Source organism: Convolutriloba macropyga, chromosome 9 (genome assembly GCF_964194025.1).
Source record: "Convolutriloba macropyga chromosome 9, txConMacr16.3, whole genome shotgun sequence".
Taxonomy (NCBI): Eukaryota; Metazoa; Xenacoelomorpha; order Acoela; family Convolutidae; genus Convolutriloba; species Convolutriloba macropyga.
This window is the reverse complement of record NC_134476.1, coordinates 35,746,378-35,769,884: the sequence shown is the minus strand read 5'-3', so window position 1 is coordinate 35,769,884 and position 23,507 is coordinate 35,746,378. Positions and strand designations below refer to the sequence as shown.

At 33.0% G+C, this 23,507-nt stretch overlaps 2 protein-coding genes across 6 annotated transcripts in view; both read left to right on the top strand.

Moving 5' to 3' along the window:
• The window catches only part of LOC142345753 (potassium voltage-gated channel subfamily A member 1-like), a 488,213-nt gene that overhangs the window by 256,650 nt on the left and 208,056 nt on the right, over positions 1-23,507 (top strand). The window lies entirely within an intron of this gene.
• Positions 1-23,507, top strand: part of LOC142345750 (uncharacterized) — a 166,985-nt gene that overhangs the window by 51,782 nt on the left and 91,696 nt on the right. Inside the window, exon 1 of one of the 5 annotated variants that reach the window (XM_075398053.1) lies at positions 390-409. The exons of 1 other annotated variant lie outside the window; for it this stretch is intronic. The gene's annotated coding sequence lies outside the window, so the exon portion shown is untranslated. Of the gene's footprint in view, positions 1-389; positions 410-619; positions 704-5,022; positions 5,795-20,683; positions 20,757-23,507 lie in introns of those variants that run through there. 3 more of the 5 variants (XM_075398051.1, XM_075398049.1, XM_075398052.1) reach the window with 3 other exon arrangements.

The window sequence follows — 23,507 nt, the reverse complement described above, 5'->3', positions numbered from 1 at the left end:
CCTAAATGCTGACCGTTAGGTCAATTCAACCTGAATTAAAAATCAGACTAGCATATTAGTCAGATTAAAAGGAGAGAGAAAGAGAGCTAGGATGAAATCAGACACGTTAGACTGAGTAAGAGAGACTTAAATCAAGGCAATATAGGAGGCAGGCAGCAAAGTAGAGAGGGCGGATATACCGAGGGAGCTACCGTGGAGGGGAGAGGGGAGGGGGGTGGGGTGTTGGTTTGGGTGCTATTAGGTGAATTTTATTCATTATGAATATTTAGAGGTAGTTAGGGTTAGATTGAATTCAATTGGGATCTACTGCTACTCACTATCTCATTGATTAACCCTGGCTAATGCACAATGACAGCGGGTAATTTCCCCCTACCCATACGCACTCACCCTACAACCCATATAACAACAGGTAAGCACTATCAACCTCAGTTGTCTAAAAATAATTCCAACCCCCCCCTCCCCCCCCCCCCCCCCCCACCCACCCACTCAATAACATGTCCATAGTAGAATTGAAGAAACCCATTTGAGTGATATACGATAGTCAATCAGAAGATTGATTGAAAGATAGGAAGAATAACAGGGAAAGGAGGCGAGCTCCAGCTCATTAATTCAATTTCATTCCACTTTTCCCTAAGAACATATTCCTTAATTTAATTTGGAGTTCTTGTGATGGTTTTCAAATGCAGACGCAGTCAGTTATAAGGTGAGTTGTTGCAATAATATTTGAGCAGTCTACGTCTCTACAGTCGTCAGGAACAATTTTTGATTAGAAAATTTTTGTTTGAACAAATATGGCAAAAGTGTATTTAACAACATTGCTCGATATACTCATAACGGGATATATGCGATAAAAGTTTTTTTTACAGTGAGCAATTTAAGCCCAGAATAATCCTGAAAACTCAAGAGCAGATACGTTATCAAGTTTTCAGAATTTTTCTGAAAAGAAGAGATTCATCAACAGTTTCAAAATTTTTTGCTCCAAAACAGTGATAGCCCATTGTTGAACCCCACGACACCTACAGATAACTAGATCACGGAAGATTAAAAAAAGCTATTTTGGCACCAGAAAACGCAGCTTAAATTTAAAAAAATGTTTTAGCAATTTTTCAAAATTTATCTCTGATTTTATCACGTCGTAGTTATCGACAGAAAAATGTATTATACGTTTAAGCATAATTTAATCTAGAAGCAGACTTCAAAGTCAAACGTTTTGAGAAAATTCCCCCCTATTTTTGATACCTAATAGAAGCCAGAGAGGACATTGCTTCAAAATCGAAATAAAAAACAAGATTGTAGAAAACTTCTCCAACGTTCGTTCTCTGTAATTCTTTTACATCTTATATGGAAATAACCAATTTTTATGCAGTGAGCAGAGTAATCCTTTTTTTTTGGTAACGTACACCGCAGTGGACAAAATATTTTTCGCTGTGATACAAATCAAAAACCAAAACCAAAACCTTGTTGATACAAAATCTTGCAATCTTTTTATCTAGAAAGTAGCTCAAAAAACATTGTTTGAGCTTACAAAAGTACTGTTTTGGCTGTGGAATTCTCTGGAAAATTTACCATAATTAACCAAACTTAATGCTAAAAGTGTTTGCAATGAAAAATAACATTTTTAATGCAATCTTTTCCACAGTTTTTGTAACGGCTGCCCCCCTATCAGCGACAAGGAAAAATTTACACCGCCCGGTTTTTTCAACGGTTTTCAATCTGTCCATGTAATGAAATTTTGCAATTAATTTTGTGAACTGTAATATCAACTTTGTTATTAACTAAAGTTGCCTGAATTGATACAAAAGTATTCCAAAAAAACTTTCAGCTAATCTGTTTGACAATTTGCTTCGCTCAGAAAACCAAAACATTTCAAAATGGATTGACTTATATGTTCATACAATTGCTCAATAACCCAATTAATGAAAATGTGCCGGGCTGCAATAAAGCCATTCAGGAAAGTGGCTCTGGACATCGCACAAAGTTTGTTTTACTCAAAAATTTTATACCTTAGAAAGAAACGTTGAGGGTATCAAATTTACCTCTCTGACAACAAGTCAGATTTAGTTAGACTGTACAATCACTAAAATGGGCTACTGAAACAAGACATGATAACAAGTAATTTACAGCGCAAAGGGATGTGCTTCAAGACGCACTCTATGACAACTTAATAGGACGAAAAGTTTTAACTGCCGTTTACTCAAACTTGGCGAAATATGTCCGTAAAAGATTTGTCTAAATTTGATTCTAAGGAAACAGCTTTTGTTGGTTGACAAATACCTTTGCCCTGGCGATTCACGATTGCAGACACTCTAGTTGCCAAGCAAAAAGTGATCGAGAGTCAACGCTTCTAAGTAGGTAGCGTCCGAACTGACTGAAGTCAACAGTCTTGCGTTTAACGTCTTCCCCACAATACACATTGTAGTTGAAAGATTAATTTCTGTGACAGATCTGTTCATCAACACTGCATACATTGCTTTCAAACAATTTCTGACTCACAGTTTCCATATTTCCAGAATGATGGGCTGAGGCGGGGTTGAATTTATATCTGATTACTCGCTGAATTATTTGTTACTTGATACCTTCTTTTTTTCGAGGCTGCAACATACTCTCTGAATTCCCGTACTCGTAATCTTTTGCCTCGTCTTGCAATAAGTCAAATATAATTTTCGTTGAGACAACTATCTTTGTTCAAAATGGGTTCTAAATCTTTATGCATCGCTCTCATAAATAGACAATAGAACAGAAAACTCCAGCTCTTTTTCCCTTGCCCTATATTTGCCGTAAAATGGCTAGAGTAATGCACTTCATCATTCTTAAAGGCTGTTGCGGTTTTTTGCAGTGCAAATCCGATGTCATAGGAAAATTGTATATCAAATAGGTTTTTTTTAAATTTTATGTATCAACAGCAGTTGGATTCACAAACCAATCATTCAGAATCTGATGCAATTTTGTATTGAACTGTTGAATTCATTCCTACATTGCGGTACTATTTTGCTGATGGGCATAGGTAGTTCGAATTTGTGTTTCAATTTCACTTCATGTATGATAATCACGTACTAATAGTATTTACAATCAAGAGATTTTGACAAAGTGAACAAATAAAATTGGCTTCCTTAGAATGTTGCTTTGAATTGTGCTTTTCAAGCTATTATAAATTGACAGCTTTTTTTGCCGTTGAAATCGTTTTCTGTATTGAAAAGCTTGGCCTTTACACCGCCGCTCCTGTTTTCCGTCGGACAAACGCTATTTCCGTTTGGCAGCACAGAGCGAATCTTCACTGCTGGTCTCCTGGCGACTCTGCCATTCTTTTGAATTATTGCGGTTCGATTCACACCGTCAGACAGAATAAAGGTGTCTGTAAACGGACCCAATTTATAGTTATTTTGCATACAGCTGTGTTCGATCAACCAAACGAGATCGCTTTTTTAACGCGTCGAGTTTTTTTTGCTTCGCATTAATCATAATTAGACTCATTTTTTAATACCTTAATACAAAAACTGTGAATTCCCTGGGAATTTGGATGCACTGATTTAAGAATTGCAATTCTTAGTAATTTTTAATTTCAAAGCGTCTACAACGAAAACAGCAGGTTTTACAGGGTTACCGCAAATCTTATGGTTTTAGCTGTTTTAACCGCTAACTCCGCAACCCGGGCCATGTGACCCCAACCCGGGGAGCATAGTATTGATATGAGTTGTAGAACAAGCGGTGTTTCTCACTTAGAAACCTTTCTAATAACTTACTAGCACTCTTTAAATGACAAAAGGTGGTAACCTAATGACTTAAGCTGCTTTGCTTATTCCCTGGGGTTAGACGAAGCCTCAAATTCATGCCGAGGCTCCATTTGAATAATGTTACCTCATCATACATGCTAATACTTTCCCAAATCTTCGTTATATCCTCTCGTTTCGAAGTAAATGAATTGAAACGAAAACTAAATGCGTCAAAGTATAGTCTGATCAATCTCATCGCTTATGCTAATTTTTCGTCAATTAAGTGCATATTTTAGTAAAGTCGCCTCGTTTTCTCTGTGGAGCCATTTTAGCGATAATTAAGCCATTTGAAAATTGCAAATTTGTCCTCTCAGTCACCAATCGATTGTTTTAATCATTATTTCCGAAAGTTGTTGCGTTTTCAGCGAAAACAAAACAAGTTGTTCATTCGTTCTACAGTCAGAATTGGCTGTTTTTGATGTGTTCAGTTGCGACACTACCGATTTCAAAAAAATTGTACGCGTTTTGAAGATTTTCAAACCAAATTACTCTAAATTTTTTAAAGCTGGTGTCTTATACGCCTATAGTTAGTGTGCCTTTTACCTGTTTATAATTTGTTTCCTTTAACCGAACAGGTAAAAATACGGAATGGACTGATTAATTGAAAAATTAAGTTAGAGAACAATTTCATGTTTTGTCATTTCGATGTTGCAGAATTCCTTAAGGAAGTTCTGGATACGTTTTTATTGCAAGATTTTCGTTCGCCGGTGAAAGAATTTAATTCTACAGCACATATTCAGTACTTTACCTATGATTTATTGCTTAGTTCTTTTCTGTTAAATTGTGATTGCTTCGAGCAAACTAAAATGAAACCTCAGCAACTGTTAAAATTTCAGCAATCAATTTTCTGAGAGTTCTTCCACGCTACAATGAATTTTAATTTATCGGCCAATTAAGTTACTCTTAAGTAAATTTTCACCCATGCAGCAGAGCAGCCTGGAGATTGCATGAAAAAAGAGGAAATGGTTGAACAATGTTTAGTTAAGGTGGGAAGCGGTGCGCTTTCAACTAATTTGAGTTAATAATTGAATTCAATTTTGTGCATTTTGTGAAATTTAATTGATTTCTTTGCCTTTCAAGCAAAATTACTGCCACGGATAAAACGTTGTGCCCCCCCCCCCCCCCCCCACCCCACACACACACGTACGCACTCACAACACACATAACCCTGTTAAAATACTTGGAGGCAAAATCAACACCCCCTCCCCCCACCACGGTGAAAAATTGTGCTCCCTAATTATATGTCGATTGCAAGGTAATTGTTTTCCTGAAATCGTCCCGCTTTTATTATCTTAAAGCGGAACAAGCGACAATTAAATAACTGCTTTAAATAAATACTATCTGTACCAACTAACCTCGTAAATATAGCCTGCTTTTCATTTTAATTTTGCTCTTCGCTCAAAAACACGCGTTTTATTCCAAACTAATTCAAAAAATTTTGCGTTCAATTTTATGACCTATTGTATGCGTGAAAGCCAGAAATCCTGGATTAAATTTTAATCCCCATTTTGACTCAAATCTTTCCCCAAAATCCAGATTTATTGAATTTTTCAATTATCGCTCTATACCTTGAACTGGCTAACTTAGCAACCTATCTTCGTGCTTTGAGTACTTTTTTCTGGGCAGCAACATTAAATTTGCAAATCTCAAAGCTAACAGCTATAGCTTCTTTTTGTTCCGACTTCGATTTTTGCGCTTTTAATGTTTGATTTGAGGAAAAAATGCAGCTTTCTATTCATAGGCGCCTTGTTATTGTGAGTTTTTAAGAACTGTTCTTATTATCGGCTTTGCTGTGCAATTATTGTCACTCGCAAAGACACAATTCGCATTTTTTGTTTTTATCTGAACTGTTGTTCATTTTGAAGATGAGCGGGAATTTAGCTTAAACTGCTCTTTTGTTGATTTGGAATTGCTCATTATTTGTGTAATTAAACGGGTGTGAAGATATATTTGAGAGTCAAGTTCAGACATTTTGGCACCAAGGAATAAAACTTCTCAAAAGGGAGGGAAGTCGCACAAAATTGGTAAGAGATAACGACAATTTTCTTTAGTTTTCTAAAATGCGTTTTATTAATTGAGTATAATCTTTATCTGGCCAGCTTAGAGAACGACTTCAGAAGCTTTATAAGAGCATTCCTTGCATGGATTATCCAAAAATTATTAACTAATCCAACCCCATTTAGTGGGTGGGGGACTATATGCTCAACTGGTTTTCTTGTACAGTCAATTTTGGACGATCAATTTACCATACAGAGTTGCAAGTGAAGCCCTCAAGCATAGAATATATTGATGGGAAGATTTCTCGAATTTTGTTTGTTTGATGTGTTATTGGATTGTATTGGGCGCTGTCTTTTTTATGATCCGTTAACATTTTTTATATTTTTTAATTCAGTCAGAAGTCAAATTGGAGTAATGATTTTGATCAAGCTGAAATGGTAAAGATTTGCAGTCTGAAAAAAATTAATCGTTTTTGGCATTAAGTTTTTGTAAAATTTTTAGAACTTCTGAGTTCTTCAAGCATTTTTTTCCCGCTGAAGTTGCCTTGTTATCGAGTCACAATCAAAATCAGCCACTGACTTTGTACTGAAACCTATGAGAATCAGTATCATAGATATCCAGTTGATGGCTTGTGAATTTATGGCTTTGATACTGTTTTCTATTAAAATATTTGCGAGTTTTGCCCCTATCTTCTGCACTTTTGGTTGTTGATCAGTAACTTGAATTAAAAACCATCTGAACAAATTTGTAATGAAGCAGCTGAGAACCAATAAAAAATTTTTGTTAACGACAATTTTAATACGACTTTGACACAAAAGGTTTTAAAACGCTTGAAAATTTGAGTTTTCCACTTTTTACTTTTTGGTTGTATATGCCATTTAGTCCCATTAATGCATGTTTTCAGTTGATTGCTTTTTGTTTTTTTTTACTTTGAAACCAATTATTATCATAAACTTCAATGAACTTCTAATTTTCTACCTTTTTCTTGTTTTTGTTGTTAACTCTCGTCTAAGTCTCATTAATGACAATTTTTTTGTTTAAAAAAGCAAAAGTCAATCTTAACCGTATTTTTTAAGAAATTGTTTTTTACCTTAAACCTTTTGGGTTCATTTGGAATACATTTGCGCTTTTCGTTTAATGGACATTTTTGTTGTCTTGTTTCTTTTCCTTAAAATGAATTACATTCCGTGTAATGCAATTTTTTTTACTTCAATAATTGTTTTCAGTTCTTTGTTAATCTTCATTACTACAACCTCATTATTTTTCAAATAATTTAGCGATTTTTCAATTTGACTTATTGTTCTTTGCCGTTATTCACTTGGCCTGCTGTTATTTTTAGTTTGGTTGCTTAAATGAGCTTAAAAAAAATTTAGCTGCTTTAAAACCTCTTTTGGCGAAATTGGCCTAAATTTATACTTTTGTTCTATTAATGATGTCCCAGTTAATTTCCGAAAACAGTTTGCGTTTTTTTTTCAAATGTCTGTTTCTGCCTTTTTCGTTACTTTTTTTTAACTGTTTCGCCCAGAAGCGTAGAGTAAACTTAATACTTTGTAATTGGTTTGGACAATTATCTGGCTCATTTTCTTTCAATGGAGTTTTTTGTTCAAGGTTTTCTGCTTTTGGTTTATTTTTGTTCCGACCCCACTTGTGGGGGAAGGAACTATATACTCAAATGGGTTTTTTTTTTTTGTTCAGTGAATTTTGGCCGATCGATATATTCGTCGTAGAGAAATGTGAGTGGTATCATTAAAAAGCTGGTCCAGCGTAGAATTCAAAAGTAAAAAGATTTTTTTGAATTTCGTTTTTTTCGAGGAGTTATCGAGGATTGAAGTTTTGTGTGAACAATGGGATCTTTAGCATGATTGTTCACTTTTAGTACAATTTTCTTCAAACTAAGATCTTTTTTACGAAAACATTAATTCAAATTTCTATAAAAAGAATAAATTTTGAGTTCGTAAAAGTTGAATGCAAGGCGATAGAAAGACTAGTTCTGGTCTCATAGGGAAGTTCACTATCAAAAAAAATCGAACTCTAATTGAGAGCCCTTTTTTTAATAAAACTTTTCTCTTTTTTGCTTTTTTAAGTCACCTAGAGACAAGTCACATTTTATATCGACGTTCTATTAATGACAAAACTCCTTTATAGTCGAATGAAGCGCAATGAACAAAAAACGTCGTTTTCAAGGAATTGCTCATGTTTTTTTTTTGGCTTCGATTCTGAGTTTTCGTAATTTTGAATGAAATTTTGAATTTCTTTTTGAAGTTTTACTATTTTTTTGGAGTCCTATGGTAGGGATTCATTGACTAACTGTGCAATATGTTCCATAATGAGCATTAAGTGAACATGTCTATTTCATTGAGGGGGCGGCTAATGGCTGTTAAGACTTAAAAAATAATTTTTCGAATTTTTTTTTGAATATTAAAGAATCATAATCTTATTATAGTGAATTGTAAGTCAGTCCAGGGGTGAGAGCACCCTCTTCCTTCCTACTGCAACCAAAATTAAACTGGTTAGCGGTTTTATCTTCTATCTATTGGTTATATGACTTCAATGACAAAAAATTTCAATTTTTTAAATTTTTTTTTGGATTTTTACGTATTATTGGTTACTTTTGAAATCTTATCACATTATCCAAATATTGGCAGTTCCCATTAGCTTAAAAACGATGTTCTGTGGATGACCAATAAAAATTTTAAACAAAAATTTATGGTTTAAATGGCTTCGACACGTTCTTCTTGCACTTTTCTACTGATTTTTTGGTTTTCTCCTGTTTTTTTTGTTGTTTTAATAGTCATTATACTTACTGTGATCTCATAATGAATACCTATGCATGACAAACATAAATGTACTGCCACCGGGGCATCTTTGAGCGTTTTTATTGACTTCCGTTGAAAGCTATTGAATTTAATGTCTGTTAAAATAAAAATCATTTTTCGAAAATTTTATTTGAACAATAACACTTCCTAAATTTTTCTTGAACTGTTAGTGAGTTTCAGTATTGACTGGACCCACTTGCTTTTTACTGCGACTAAAAATATTCTGTTTAGCTGTTTTATCTTCTAGCTATTGGTTATATGACTTCAATGACAAAGATTTCAATTTTTTTAAATTTTTTTTTTGGATTTTTTGAATTATTGGTCACTTTTGAACTCTTTATCACATTATCCAAAGATTATTGTAATCCAATTGGCTTAGAGAGGACGTTCAGTGGATCACAGAGAAAGTTTTCAGAGAATAGCTAATGGTTTAATTGTCTTCGACACTTTCTTCTCGCATTTTTCTACTGAATTTTAGTTTTTGCTGTTTTTGTTATTGTTTTCTGTCATAAGACTTATTGTGATGTCTTTTTAACTATCTATGCATGACAGACATCATTTTCCTCCCTATGGGTTATATCTGAGCATCGTCATTGAGCTCCGATGAAAGATTGAGTTTACTGGCTGTTAAGGGTTTAAAAATAATTTTTCGAAACTTTTTTGAAATTCAACCATTCCTAATTTTTTTCGTGAATACTCTTGGTCATTGTTGGTTCTAACAGAATCCATTTCCGTTCTACTATAGCCAAAATTAATCTGGTTAGCGGTTTTATCTTCTACCTATTGGTTTTAAAACATCAATGCCACGAGAATTCATATATTTTTTGGGTACTTTATTTTGTTTTTCGATCCTTTTGAAATCTTATCACATCATCTTACTGCTGAGAGTCCCTATTGGTTTAGGGAAGAAGTTCAACGGATCATAAATAAAGTTTTCAGGGAAGAGCTTATGATTTGAGTTGCTTCGACATTTTCTTCAGGCACTTTTCTACTGAATTTGTGGTTTTTGCCTCTCTCTGTTGTTGTTTTCATAGTCATTAACTTGTTGTAAGGTCTTATTGATGAAATACGATTGGCAAAAAACTTATTGTCCCCTCGAGGCATCATTTATTGTATATACTGGCTTCCGTTGAAGGCTAATGAATTTAATGGCGTTGATAATACGTGTTTTCCCGCAATTTTCGTGCGTCTAATGTATTTGTTTATATTTGTTGATTTTTTGAAATTATATTGATAAAAAAGGTTTTCCCATTGCTCCTGAAAAATTAATTTAAAATTGAAGAGTGTTTAGTGAAAAGTTCATTTTTTTAATGCCTTCGACCCTTTTGTCGCTCAATTTTTTTTCCTGAATTCGCTGTTTTTGTTCTTTAGGTAGCCGTAAATTGCTCACAGATCTCATAGGCTTGTAATTGAGGACTGAATGAATGATGTTGCTCGAAACATTCAGTATATAGCGAATAGGTTACTTTCGTCAAATTTAACTTCTATTCATCAATCAGATGTCCCATCGAATTTCGTGTATTTCAAGAAATAACATATATATTGATATTATGTGCCACTGTTGTTTCGTTTTTCTGAACGTTTATTGAATGGCCATTTTTTGCGTTTCTTTTTCTCTTCCTTCAGAACAATCGCGTAATAAATGATCCCAATGGTTTTTAAATGTGGCCCAAGTAAACTTATTTAATCTTTCAGTATAAATCCTTCAACTGAAATAGCAGAAATAACAACTGAATTAAAAATACATATTCAGATGATAGGTATTGATTTTAATGGTAGCAAAGGTTTGTGTTTTCGCAAATCGTTTGTAATTTTTTGAGTTTCTCTTTAGTTTGTTTCTATGGCATAGTCTGACCACAGACGGGTGCTTTTGGTTTTGTAATGACTTTTTAGTAATTTATCAAGGATTTTTTTATTAAAAACCAATGTTTTTTAAGATTTTTGAATTTTCTTGGTGCAAAAAATGTTGATTAATTTTTAAGTTTCGCCTCACTGTTCGTTCTTTTTGTCGGCTTGTTACCTAGTCTCGTTAAGAAAACTTTTCATCTGCTGTATAGTTAGTAAAAGGTAAACTTGTGTAGTTAAGGTTTTATCTGACTGCATTTTGACGTTGTTACCAGGTGCTTTTAAATTTAGATATTCATTTTTTGCCGCCAAAATTTTGTTGGTGCTATTTTTTTCTAGTCTCTTCAATGTCAGGTCACGTTGGTGCTGTAATGAAGCATGGCATTAGTAATTCAATTAGTAGATAGAATGTGTAACGATTGTTTTAAACTCAAACATCTATTTTTGTTATCTCTTGATTTGGTTGACATTTTAGTCAAAAATGTAGATGAGCTCGGGTCGGAACATCATGTGCGAACGCACATTAACGAGCCGCCTTGTTACATTGTAGGGTCATATGCTTTGATGTTTTTCATAGGCTTTTGTTACCCTGAAATTGTTGATGGTCAAGTAATTAGTCCTCTCTTTTCTTTGAATTGTAAATGAGCAGTGCTCATATGTCATCTCATTCCATTTACTAGATTCTGATTACGCGCTAGAACATCAAAGAGCAACTTTTCTCAGTAACTCCTACTATGGAACAGCTAAATTTGTGTGCCTGAAGTTATTAGCTACAGCAATCTGTATCAATTTTAGTCAAAGATTTGACATACTTTACTCTGTAGACTGACTTCTGCACCCACCGATAAAATCTAAATTGAGATTGAAATAATTGAAATTGAAATTGAAATAAAATTGAGTAGAGGATATCCAGTCTTGGCGTTCTCAAGCAAAAGGTAGTTTTACTGAAAATCCAATAGTGCATTAAATTGATCGTTAAAAATGGATAAAATTTGAATTTAAAATCTCAATTTGTTTTGCCGTGGAAAGTTATGCATTTGTTTGATAAAACTGTCGATTTCTGCTTGAAAAATTTTATTGGCTTAATTTTAATTTTTTAAAGCCAAATGTTTTGCCCGGTAAACGTTTTACACATTCTCTGATTTGAAATTAATAAGTTTTAACACAGATTTTAACACTCAAATGATATACAGGTCTGTCATGATTTGTGAATCCGTCAGGTTTTAAATTGCAAAGTTGCTCTCTATTATTTTGAAAGTTGCTCCATCTGTTGATGAGCATGGTGGGAAATATTATGTGAGAACACACACTGTCAAGCCTCCTCATTGAAGATGGGAGAGGGTCTGCTTGCTATCGTGCATAATTTGTCTCGGACTTTCACAAAGTCACTCAAAAGACTTTCTCTGATTTTCTCAATTGTACCAACTCTTAATTCTGCAGTCTATTACTTATATCTTCAAAAAGATTTACTACACAAAAGTTTTTTCATGTTAAGTTCGGGATTTTCTAAAAACGACCCGATAAACATTGCATGAATTCAAACATACCTTTCCGTGATTTATTTTAGTGTTCTCACTTCTTTGCTGTACAATTGAACGTTGTAGGTAGTAAACATGGCATATGGGTGCTTGTGCTGAACAAATTAACTGTTGAACATCCTCAACTAACCTTGGCTCCCACGTAGGACGAACTATAAACCAGACCCAGCATAATGCAAGTGGAGACGAAATTTACACACTCCCAGTAGAATCTAGAATCATGATCAGCAAAAAATTTGCTATAGAAAAAAAGCGATATGCCTGTTATAAATGCATTTTTTGCTTCATAAACAAGATTTCTGAAGAAATATAATATATATGAAAAAAGTGACACAAGTTAAATGGAAATTAATAGTGATATTTTATTTACCTCGGTATACGAAATTTAGAGGAAAATGGCCATATGTCAGTTTTTTGACAAGAACAACCATTTTACCTCGGCTCTCTTGCCACTAAACAGAACTACTTGTCTTTTTCTGTTAAAGGTTTTCAATTTGTTATACTTCCTCAGCAACAAAACTAACGCTAGATGAATTTTCTACAGAGATCAGGCGAGAATGTAAAAAAACTGTAGTAAACTGGATCGCAAAGTCGCTGGTGAAATCAACACTATTTATATCCAAGAGTATACACTGAGCTAAAACTAAATTTGTAGTTATTTTCAAATTACGAATCTAAATTGGTGTTTCCTCTAAGCACGAATAGCAAAAACGAGATACTGTAGTCTAAAAACTTTATCGTTCCTAATTTGATGTGGAGTTCGAAATAGATCCCAATAATCTTCGATTTTTTTCAACAAAGTGATCATGCCTTAACTAATAAACTTTAAGCTTCCATGTTCCGCTCGAGCTCTTCCTCAGTCGTTTTCTTTGTAACAATAAAATTTAAAAATAAGTTTTTGATTGCAACTAAAAATTAAGTAAATAGAGAAACGAATCTGATTTACAGGACGCAGTTAAAATCTGTTTCGTCTTTTCAAATCAACGTCACTCAAACCTATTCCGTCAATAACTTTTCAGCTGGAAAGCTGAAGAAAAATCCACACTACTGAATCTAAAACTTGGACGTCAAAAATAGATAGATTTAGGTAAATTGGACCCACTGTTCGCTGCTCTTTACATCAAGCTCCACAATTTCATTCAACTTAAAACTTAAATCGTCAAAATTGCTGAGTTTAAAAAGTATAGTTGCTTCCGTTTCTCATAGAATTTTTGAGAAAATGATGGCGAATAAAAGAAAAGAACGAATTGCAACATCAAAGATAAAAGTCCACTTCAATTGTTTTTACTGTCTCATTTTGATAAAGATTTGTTAAGTCACACAACTCATTAATAAAGATAAAATTTTCATTTTTCTGCCAAACACAGGCTTACGTCTACAGTTCAGGACAGGAAAATTCGAGTTCTCTGAATATTTTAAGAGGCTAGAAGAATTATAAAATGCTTTTGATACATCCTGCCCTACTCAGTTACCCCGATTTGCAAATTGAATTTTTTAATTTTTTCCCCAGATTTTTTCTAGACAATTTTTTCAAAAAATCTATTAGAGAAAAGAAACAAAAGTTTAGTTTGAAGATGATGCTTTCTTGCCCGCTCTTGCTAAATAGCTATTATACTTTTTTAAATACCAGGAAACCAGCCAGGATCCCCTAAAAAATCAGTCTTAACTTCCTCTCTTGAAGATATATTTCGGAAACATTCCATGTAAGTTTTAAACAATAGAATTTAATCTCTGTACCGCATCCTATATTGAATAAATGCAATAAAACCTCAAGTTTAGAGTATGACGCCAGCGATTCTATCGTTAATATATGGACTTGCTTGTTCAAAGAAAACCCAGGCTGAGGTCCCAGACCGATAGTTGATATGTCCAGACCAAAATGAACGCACAAGAGGTGTCGCGCTTTCAAGATTACACGGTCTGGAAACACCAATGAACGCGCGAATGTCTTGACATAGGAACTTTTCATCTGGGAGTGTCTGGCCATGGACATTTTTCGACTGTGACGGTCTGGACATACCAACTTTCCGTCTAGGACCTCAACCTGGGAAGGTTTTTGTGCAGTTGGTCGTTTAAACTGTTCGCACAATTTTAACTAATTATTTATTTTTCGAATAAAACATTTTTTCCATTGAAGTGATGTCCTTCTGTCCAAAAACTTTTATCTCATTATTGACTATATGAATTGCATCGGAGAGTAATATAAAATTTTTCTGAGTAAAAGTTGTCCCGGAAACTAAGTTAAAAAATGAAAAAAAGCAAACTGAAATGAATCTTGGTTTCATTGGCTGCTGCAGCCGTGTAGGCCAGCATGAAACTAATATTTTCGAAAACCCTAATAGCCAACTGTCCAAATTTTGTCATCAGGGCTCTACAACTAGTTATATAACGTTTCAAACAATGTTGAGAAAAATAAAGAGGTTTCAATGTTTAAGGAAATACAGTTTCTCGTTTTTTAAAGTCCGAAAACAAAAATAAACCGTTTCGAATAAAATTGAGTGGAGCAAGCCCCATTTCTAAATTTGGATTTCGGATCTGAATTCCGAAATCTGAAATTGGGCTCACTCCACTGAATTATGTTCGAAATGGTTTAATTTTGTATTGTGACATTCGATTGACAAAAACTACGTTATTCTTAAAAACTGGAATATGTATCTATTTTTTCAACTCCTGTTGCTTTCAATAACGCAAGAAGTAAAATTTTAGAAACAACATAAAGTACTTAGCTTTTATCTGAACACATGACATCTTTTGGAAACACTGGACACGCACCGAAAGAAAAGAAAAATTGAAAAACACCAGTTCAAACAAACTGGATAGATAACGAAGTAAAAAAAGAAGCGGCAAAAAGGAAATAACAAAGGTGAGCAAAAGCAAAAGCTTTTGTAAAAAATTTGTAAGCAAAAACATGTGGATTTATCATAAAACCAAAATGCACATCGAGAAGGAGAGAAACTCAAAAAATTTTCTATATATACATCTAATCTAGTGGATGACACACAAAACAGACTGGCAAATTTTCACATGCTGATGTACAAAATTTCATTGTTTTTTGCGAATTTTTTCAAAAATATCGTAGCTCTGCATGATCAAAAACAACTGGTGGAAATGCTACTTTGGTTTAAAAAAATGCGTCAGTTTTTGACAAAAAACTAATTTGTCTTGTTAAACATTCCTTGACTTGGAAAACAGTTTTGACAATGTGGATCATAAAGAATTATTGCAAAAATTTTATTTGTTATGTTTTTCGCAGAGAACCTACGAAATAAATTAATTTTATCTCAAAACGGAGAAAAAGCGGCACTAAAATGTCATCGTAACAATTAGTAGAATCAGGTGTGCCTCAACAAGAGTCTAGTCTTGGTTCAATTTTGTTTTTTTTTCTGTATCTATATTATTAACGACATAAAACATAAAGGCACAAGGACACAGGTTTACTCCTATATGCTGGTAACACAGCTACTGAAACGTGAGCGCAAAATAATGCTCAAAAATCACCAAGGAGCATAAGACCAAAGCCGTGATTGGATAAAAGAGAATAGGTTGTCTGAACGCACAGAAAACGAAAAACATGCTTATTATTTGTCAGCGTAAGTCTCAATTTGAAAAGGAGTTCACTATTGAAAACAAAACATTAGACTCTTTGAAAGGTTTCAAATACCTTGGTGTTCATAGACAATTAAATTTTCGAGAGCATGTAAACCACATGGACAAATGCCTCGTAAAATTTTGTGGCTTTTGTTGCAAGATAATAAAAGTTCTAACAACCGGTAAATTGATCAAATTTCTAAATTTTTTATCAGACCGATTTTACAATATAATGTTTTTTTAATATGGGTCCACTTCTGAAAAACGTATTAAAAAGTATTGAAAAACTGTCATTACGGTTCTCTAAAATTATCTTCTACAGACAAAAATTTGATTCGATTGGCTACTTGAGAGACGAAAATAAACTTTACGCAGTCAAGGAAATGCACGCCTTTGAACTATTCAAAGCACTTGTTTGTGTACTTCGTCAAGAACGCAAAATTGGAACACTCTTGGAGCTAAAAAGAAAACTTTTTTGTGATATATCTGAGAAAGTTTTCTCCAGCAACCGATGGAGTAAGAATCTGTTTGGATAATAAATTAAAATTTTTTTTTATTGTGGTTTTATTTATCGAAAATCGATTGGTAGACAAGTAAAAAGTCTAAATGAGCAAGAGAGAGGTAAACTGGCGCATGTTTTTTAGACAATTACCTTTCGGAAAAAGATCAGTTAAGGACAATGATTTTCACCTGGCTAATTGCAAAAACTTTTTTCCTATTTCCAGTTTTTTCATATCCATTTTAGATGGGCATTTGAAAACAGACTAGTCGGACCTATTATAGTACTCTTGGCTTGTGCGGTTCTAATTTTTACGTTTTTTGTGTGCAAAAAGCTTACTGTTTCATATCTGTTCTGCATTGTACAAAGAATCTCTTTGTTATTGTACCAACCATAGACAATTCTTTTTGAACTGTATTAAATTTATTTGTTTTTTTTTTTCCTAAGAGTTTTGACAATAGTTGTTCCCAACTGACAACATGAGTTATTTAAGTCAACTAGAAACTGCGCCAGTTTAATTTTTTAGAGTGATTTTTGGTATTTTTTAACGAAATTACTATATTGTGAAGATTTTCTCTTTTCGCTTAATTTGGCGTTTGTTATTTTTTCAAGGTTTTCAACTTTTTGTAAAAAAAACTTTCTACAGTTCAATGGCAAAAAGTGAGATTACTTGTTCCATGACTAAATTTTGGTTTATATTTTTTTTCATATTTTTTGTTGGTTCTTTTTGTTTTTTTGAAATCATAATTTCATTTGTTATTTGAAATTTTTAGATACACCTGAAAAATGTTCTTGAGTGCTATGAGTCACGCTACCCACTCCCTCAAGTTTTCTGGAAACCGGTATGTTCAGTTGCTAAAACAAATTGAAAAAATTGAAAGATAGGGTACCTATCTTAAATCTTTCTGGGATGTGCTGAAAGCTTCTGAGTCAATCTGGAGGAAGAAAAGACAGCCTAGCATAAATGTTTCCACAATGTTCATGAAATGTTGGATGATTCATATTGCTTGATATATTAATTAACTAATACACCGCTACCATGGAAAGGAAACAACCTGTCGAATTACGTCACGAGAAATATACCGAAATGGGGCATATTGAAACACGCCCTATTACGCAACTTTAAAAAATCATTTCCCTCCGCCCTAGTGTCCTCTGTAAGTTCGCATTGATGCTACGTAAAAAAAGATTATTTTATGGTTACAGACCCCAGGAACTAAAAAGAAATAGATACAAATTATTATTTTAATGCAGTTAAACTGTTACGGCGGAAAAATTTGTTAGGATTTGTCGTCACTTTCAGAATAAACTGCGGCTCTATGCTGTTTAGGCCCCCTGCTTAGTCGGTATTTAAATCAACTTTTAGACGGCAACTTTACTTTTTCAGTAGCAATGTTATATCTTAATTTCGGTGAATAGTAGAAAAATTGCAAGTGCTTTAGTAATTACAGTAAATGCAAAAAAATCCATTCCAATGGATAAGTTTAATGAATGATAAAATCAAAATCAACTTTGCTTAAAATCTAAATCTAAACTAATGAGCAGCAAGTCAACAAGGAGGCTCGATAATGTGCGTTTGCACATAAAGTTGCCACGCCGCTCATTTAAATGGCCATAAATGTCTACCCCGGCGTAAATGTCGACCAAATGAGGAACAGATAGAAAACGTGTATGAACAAAAAAACGTGTCGTTCAAAAAAACTGAACAGATAGAAAACGTGTCTTTCAAAAAAAATGTGTATGAACAAAAAGATCGCCTCCAACGCAATAACTCATTTAAGTAAAAAACAAGCATTAGATTGATGAAATCAACAATTATTAAGAAATCAAATTACGACGAACAACTAAATCAAATAACAATAACAATAAATATTATTTACATCCAAAACTTTGTCCAATTTTTTGAAAAGAAAAGTTATTAACGAGGTCAAAACAGCGTCAGAGAAAACAAAAACTAAACAAAATAACTTGTAAATAAAAATAAAAGATAGGGGACCACTGCATAACAAGGCTCGGCAACAACTAGACAAAAAACAAAAAAAGCACTGTTAAAAAAGTGGATTTCACTTTTAAAAACAATTAATTTCAAAGTAATAAAAACCATTAGATAGGAATTGAAAACATCCAGCATGTTTATGATCACATATGCCTCTATAGAAGAAAGTTAAGACCTGTCATTATTCAAATTATTTTGCTGTTACAAAAAAAAACAACAAATAGAGATAACAAACTAAATTCAATTCAAACTTGTGAGAAAACGCTGTTGGAGCCGTAATGCGATAGTTTTGCCTTCAAAACTTGTTCAATTTAACGCTTTTTTTGAAGCAAAATCCCTCTAAGGCCACAAATGTGGTATGCGACCTCTCACTAAAGATAATAGGTAACAAATAGACAAAAATAAAAAGAAGAAAGGGGCAAATTAAATAATGATTTTGTTTTTTTGAAAATAATTTTTTTCAAAGTCATGAAAGCCACTGGCTACAAAATGAAATAATTAAGTAGGTTGTTTTTTTGTCCAAAGCAAACGCTTGAGACCTATTTTTTTCACAATATGTCTTAGGTCTACAAAAAGAACGTCAAGAACAGACAACAATCAAAAATTCGTTTTATGCGAAAAAACCTGCATCAAAGCCTGTAAATTCATAACGAATTAATTAAAACCATTAAATTTTGTAAAACGGCTCTTTCACTCACAGACAATAAATTCATAGCTGACCTGTAATTATCGAAACAAGGTAGAAATAGACAAAGGAGAACAATGCGAAGTTAAAAAATGTTTTTTTTTTAAAAAAAAACTATTGTTTGCAAAGTCATGAAAATCATAAGTTATCTACTCAAATGAGAAATAGGCTCACTTTTCATTCCATAAAAACCAATGAGACCTGTCATTATCCAGGAATTTTCTTACGGCTGGAAAGGCAAAGTAAAAGCGACAGTTGAAGACAAACGTAAATAATTCAAATTAAATCTTCGGGTGTCGAGGCCGTTCAAATCATAAAATATGCCTCTAAGACCTCTATATATACACTTGTGCTTTCTTTGAACTCCAGTATTGTAATTTTTGAACTGTATATAATCTGATAATTTCACAAAACGAAAAAAAACGTGAAAAATGAGCCCATGTCTGAGATTCAAAAAAAGTTAAAACTAGTAGTATGAAAGCCAGAAAACCATGATTTAACGCGTAGAACAGAAAAAAATCAATTTTAAATCGGTATTAAGAGGAGAAAGATGAATATTTTTTTGCTGACACTAAGCTACAAATTGATTAAATTAAGTGAAAAATGGTGTTAAAGTTCACTAAGCCACGTTTTATTAAAAATCAAACATTATTATAAGTCAAACTGACCATAATCGTTTGAGTGAACGAACTGGATCAAAAAGTTTGGAAATAGTTTGGATGCCAAATGGACTTATCAACAGTGAGCTTTGATTTGAAATGCGATTTCTTTAATTAACATGAAAAAAGATCGAATTATTTTAAAAAACATTGACTGAATAGAATTCGAATTATTTTTGGATTGTAGCAGTCTGCCCTGTTTTTGCTGTTAGTTCACTAAAAAAACGCATTTAATTCGAATGTTACAGATCTTGACAATTTGTCTGTTTATTGATCAAATATAAATGCTGTGTTTCTGATAATCATAGAGTAAATTTAGCAAAAAATGGCAAAATTTTAATTCCAGAATGCTCTCAATAGAAGTGGAAGTAGGACTATCTCCCTTTGTAGTTCAAGGAGATTGGGTTTGTTGTTTTTGGTTGCTTACTTCCGGCAAAATTAATCAAAGTGGACTAGGTAACTTTATTTCGGACAATTTTTGATGAGAAGGGCTGAATACACTTTTTTCAAGAACACTTTTCAGTCTTTAAAAATAAAATCAGTACCAGCGTTAAGAATTTATACGTAAAATTCCGTAAAATGTGATTAAAAATAACGCAAATTGGTCTAATATTCACAAAATTTTAAATCACGATAACTCGCTCTAGAAAACGAAATTGAAAAAATCTTTTTAATTCTATGTTCTACCCTGGACGGGCTTTTTAATGACACCACTCACAACTCTCTACAATGCATATATCGATCGGTCAATATATTCGATGAATATATCGGTCAGTCTGAAGAAAAAAACCCAGTTGAGTTTATAGTTCCTCTCCCCTCAAGATGAGTTGGAACAAAAACGTCATTATGGTCAAACCAATTACGTTACTTGGTCTTTAAAATAGCGAATTGATGAAACAATGATTAAGTTGAACGTTTCAAAAGTGAACAATGAATGTCAACTCTATTCATTCAGTACGTTAGCAGGTACGGACGCCTAGTACAGTCCAATTATTTCACATAGTTCACACAACGTGCATTCTAACGGAAAAAACAACTTTCGCAAATTTATCACACTTTTTGTATAAGAGTGAACTGAAAAAATATCTACTAATTAACGTCAACTACCTTTCTGTCTTGTTTCCACGCAGTTCCTTGCTGAAAATGTATTAGCGAATTTGAGGAGACTTGAAATCGTTTTGAACAATTGAGTTATTTTAGTTTCTCTTGAATTTTTAGTTATCAGCCGCGCGTGATTGTTGCTGATTGACAATGATTGATAGCTAAAATGTCATCTCTCGAAAGTTAATTAACTAACTAGATTAACATCTCAATTTTACTTCATTACAAATTTATCAACCCGGCTGTGAATTTGATAGAGAGGTATTTCTAATTTATTTCCTAAAATTCCTATTCCTCATTTCTTAGCGGCAGTTTCCAAAAATGGTGTCCTGCTTTTTCAGTGGTTCTGAAATCGAATTTTAATTGTACTTTTTATATGATTTGTGATCTTGGCTGTAGTTTTGGCTTAACTTAATGGTCTTACTAATAAGTTTTTTCAATAAAGGATTTGAAGGATACGAAGACTTCCCAAGCTACAGATGACAATACAATTGCACTTGTTGTAAAATAACTGCAATTTTTGCCTACCGATATGTGTAACTTAGAAAGGTATGCGTGGTATCATTAGAAGACCTCTCGAGCATATTTGATCTTTTATCGGAGTTTCGGGAATTCTTATTTTTTGTGGAGTAATCTTTTTATTACGATTCAAAGAGCAGTATTGGAGAAGTCCTTTTTAAATGTCTAATCACTTTTATTGGCGCGAATTTGAAATTCAATTCGTGAAAACTTTTGGAGTGGTTTGGGTGCTGAACAAAATTGATGAGGGGAGAGAAAAGAGAGTGGTTCTTTGTTAATACAGATGTTTTCGAGAGAGCGAGAAATTGAGGTGTGAAAAAAATAGCGCATCGATGAAACAACTACTAAGTTGATCGTTTCAAAAATGAACAATGAATGTCAGCTCTATTCAGTCCGTACATTAGAATGACTTTTAGCAGGTGCGGACGCATAGTACAGCCCAATTAATTCGCAACGTGCATTTTATCGGAAAAAACTAACTTTCCAAATATTTTGCACGGTTTTTGTATAACAGTGAGTTGAAAAAACATCTACTGATTAACGTCAACCGGCTTTCTGTCTCGTTTCCACGCGACTGACCATAAAACTGCATTTTTTGTGAAACAAATGCTATTTTCGCCTACTGATATGTGTAACTTTGAATACGAGTGGCATCATTAGAATGTTTTGAAATTGAGGTGAGAAAAGATTCTGTAAGCGAGCGAATTTTTTTTTGTTCGCGTGCGGCTATTTCAATTAATTTGTTCTCATTTTTTTTTTGGTTTAGATGTTTGATTATGATTTTGTATTATTTTAAGTGTTGTTTGATAGTGATTTGTAGGTTTCTCGTAATCAATATTAATTTTATTATGTTAATTTTTGTTTGTTTTTAGGTATTTTGCTGAATTTTGGCCATTTTTCGCTGATTTTGTTTTACTGCTTTCAGTAGAATTTGAAAACACATCTTTTACGTTAGGAGATTTTAGATATTACGTGAGTAAAATTTTGTTGTTACAAAATTTTTCAAATGTTTTTGCAGTTTTTTGTGTTTACTATAAGCTTACACGTTCTTTAGCCTATTATGTCTTCAATGTTGTTTTGCGTCCATTCATATACTCTTGTTTGCATAAACTATTTTTCTTTTGACTATGTCACCTTATATTATGACTTTTTTATGAACTTTTCTGGTGAGCAGTTTAGTTAGGTACCAGTTTTCTGAATGGATTGTTTATTTTTTTTATTCTTTTCAGGAATTCTTACGGCTATGTTTCTTGAAAATTTTTTGAGCTTTCAATTTTGACTAATTTGCTCTTTTTCTCACTATTTTTTTGGCAAATTTTGCTATGTTTGACCACTATTTTTTTGTTCACCATAATTTTATTGATCTCGTTTTTTGAAAGATTACACAGAACTGCTCAACCGTTTGGACTATCTCTTTTCCCTAAAAGTGGGTCACTTTTATTTTCAATATATTCAGAACTTGTCGACGGTTGCTAGTTTTGGTAACAACTACTAGTGCCCAAGAAAACAACGTACGCATTCGTAAACAATGTAAAGTTTTCTTGTTTTACAATATTTATCAGAGTTCATTAACAATACTTTTTTTGATTTCTTTCTAATTGCAAACTATTTGATTTATTTTTGTTATTTTCTCCCTTATTGCTGACTTTTATCCAATATTTTTTTCTTTCAAATGGTTTTCAAGCATTAAAATCACCCAAATAGTCTCTCAATATTAATTTTTATTTTACCAAAATTAGAAGCAGCGTCTTGGAAACGTTTTTTCCCTTCCATCTAAATGCTCTAATATCAAATTGAATTGAATGAAAAAACCACTCATTGTTAAATCAACAACTTAACGATATTGGCCCATCATTGCGTTTTTGTCACTATTGGACAAAAATTTGAAAATATTTGAATTCTATTTTTTCCTTCTATTCGCACTTAGCAAAATTTGTTGAAATGAAAGAAAGTAGAGAAACCGAAACGATGCAAGTTTATTTCAAAATTATGATGGTTCTACAAGAGTGATAAATAAAATTTAATTTGAAAAGAAAAATGAATGTTTGATTCATTCATCTAAAAGGCTTGTTTTTTCCAAGTCCTAAAATTTAGGCATCTCTTGCAGAACAACATTAGTATTAAAAATTCAATTAAGGTTTCAATGAAAAAGAAAAAGGAATGAACTTTTTATCATAAAAGATTCGGGTGATCGAACACAATTGTAGTTATAAATTTTAATGACAATTATTGTTCCGACCCCCACTTTAGTGGGGAGGGAGGAACTATATACTCAACTGGTTTTTTTTTTGTTCAGTCAATTTTGGCCGACCGATATATTCAACGTAGAGAATTGTGAATAGTATCAATAAAAAGCCCGTCCAGCGTAGAATCTGGAATTAAAAAGATTTTTTCGATTTTCGTGTCTCACAGGGAGTTATCGAGGTTAAAGTTTTGTGAACATTCGACATCTTTTGTTCACATTTTCAGTAATTTTTGCCAAAATTTGGCACA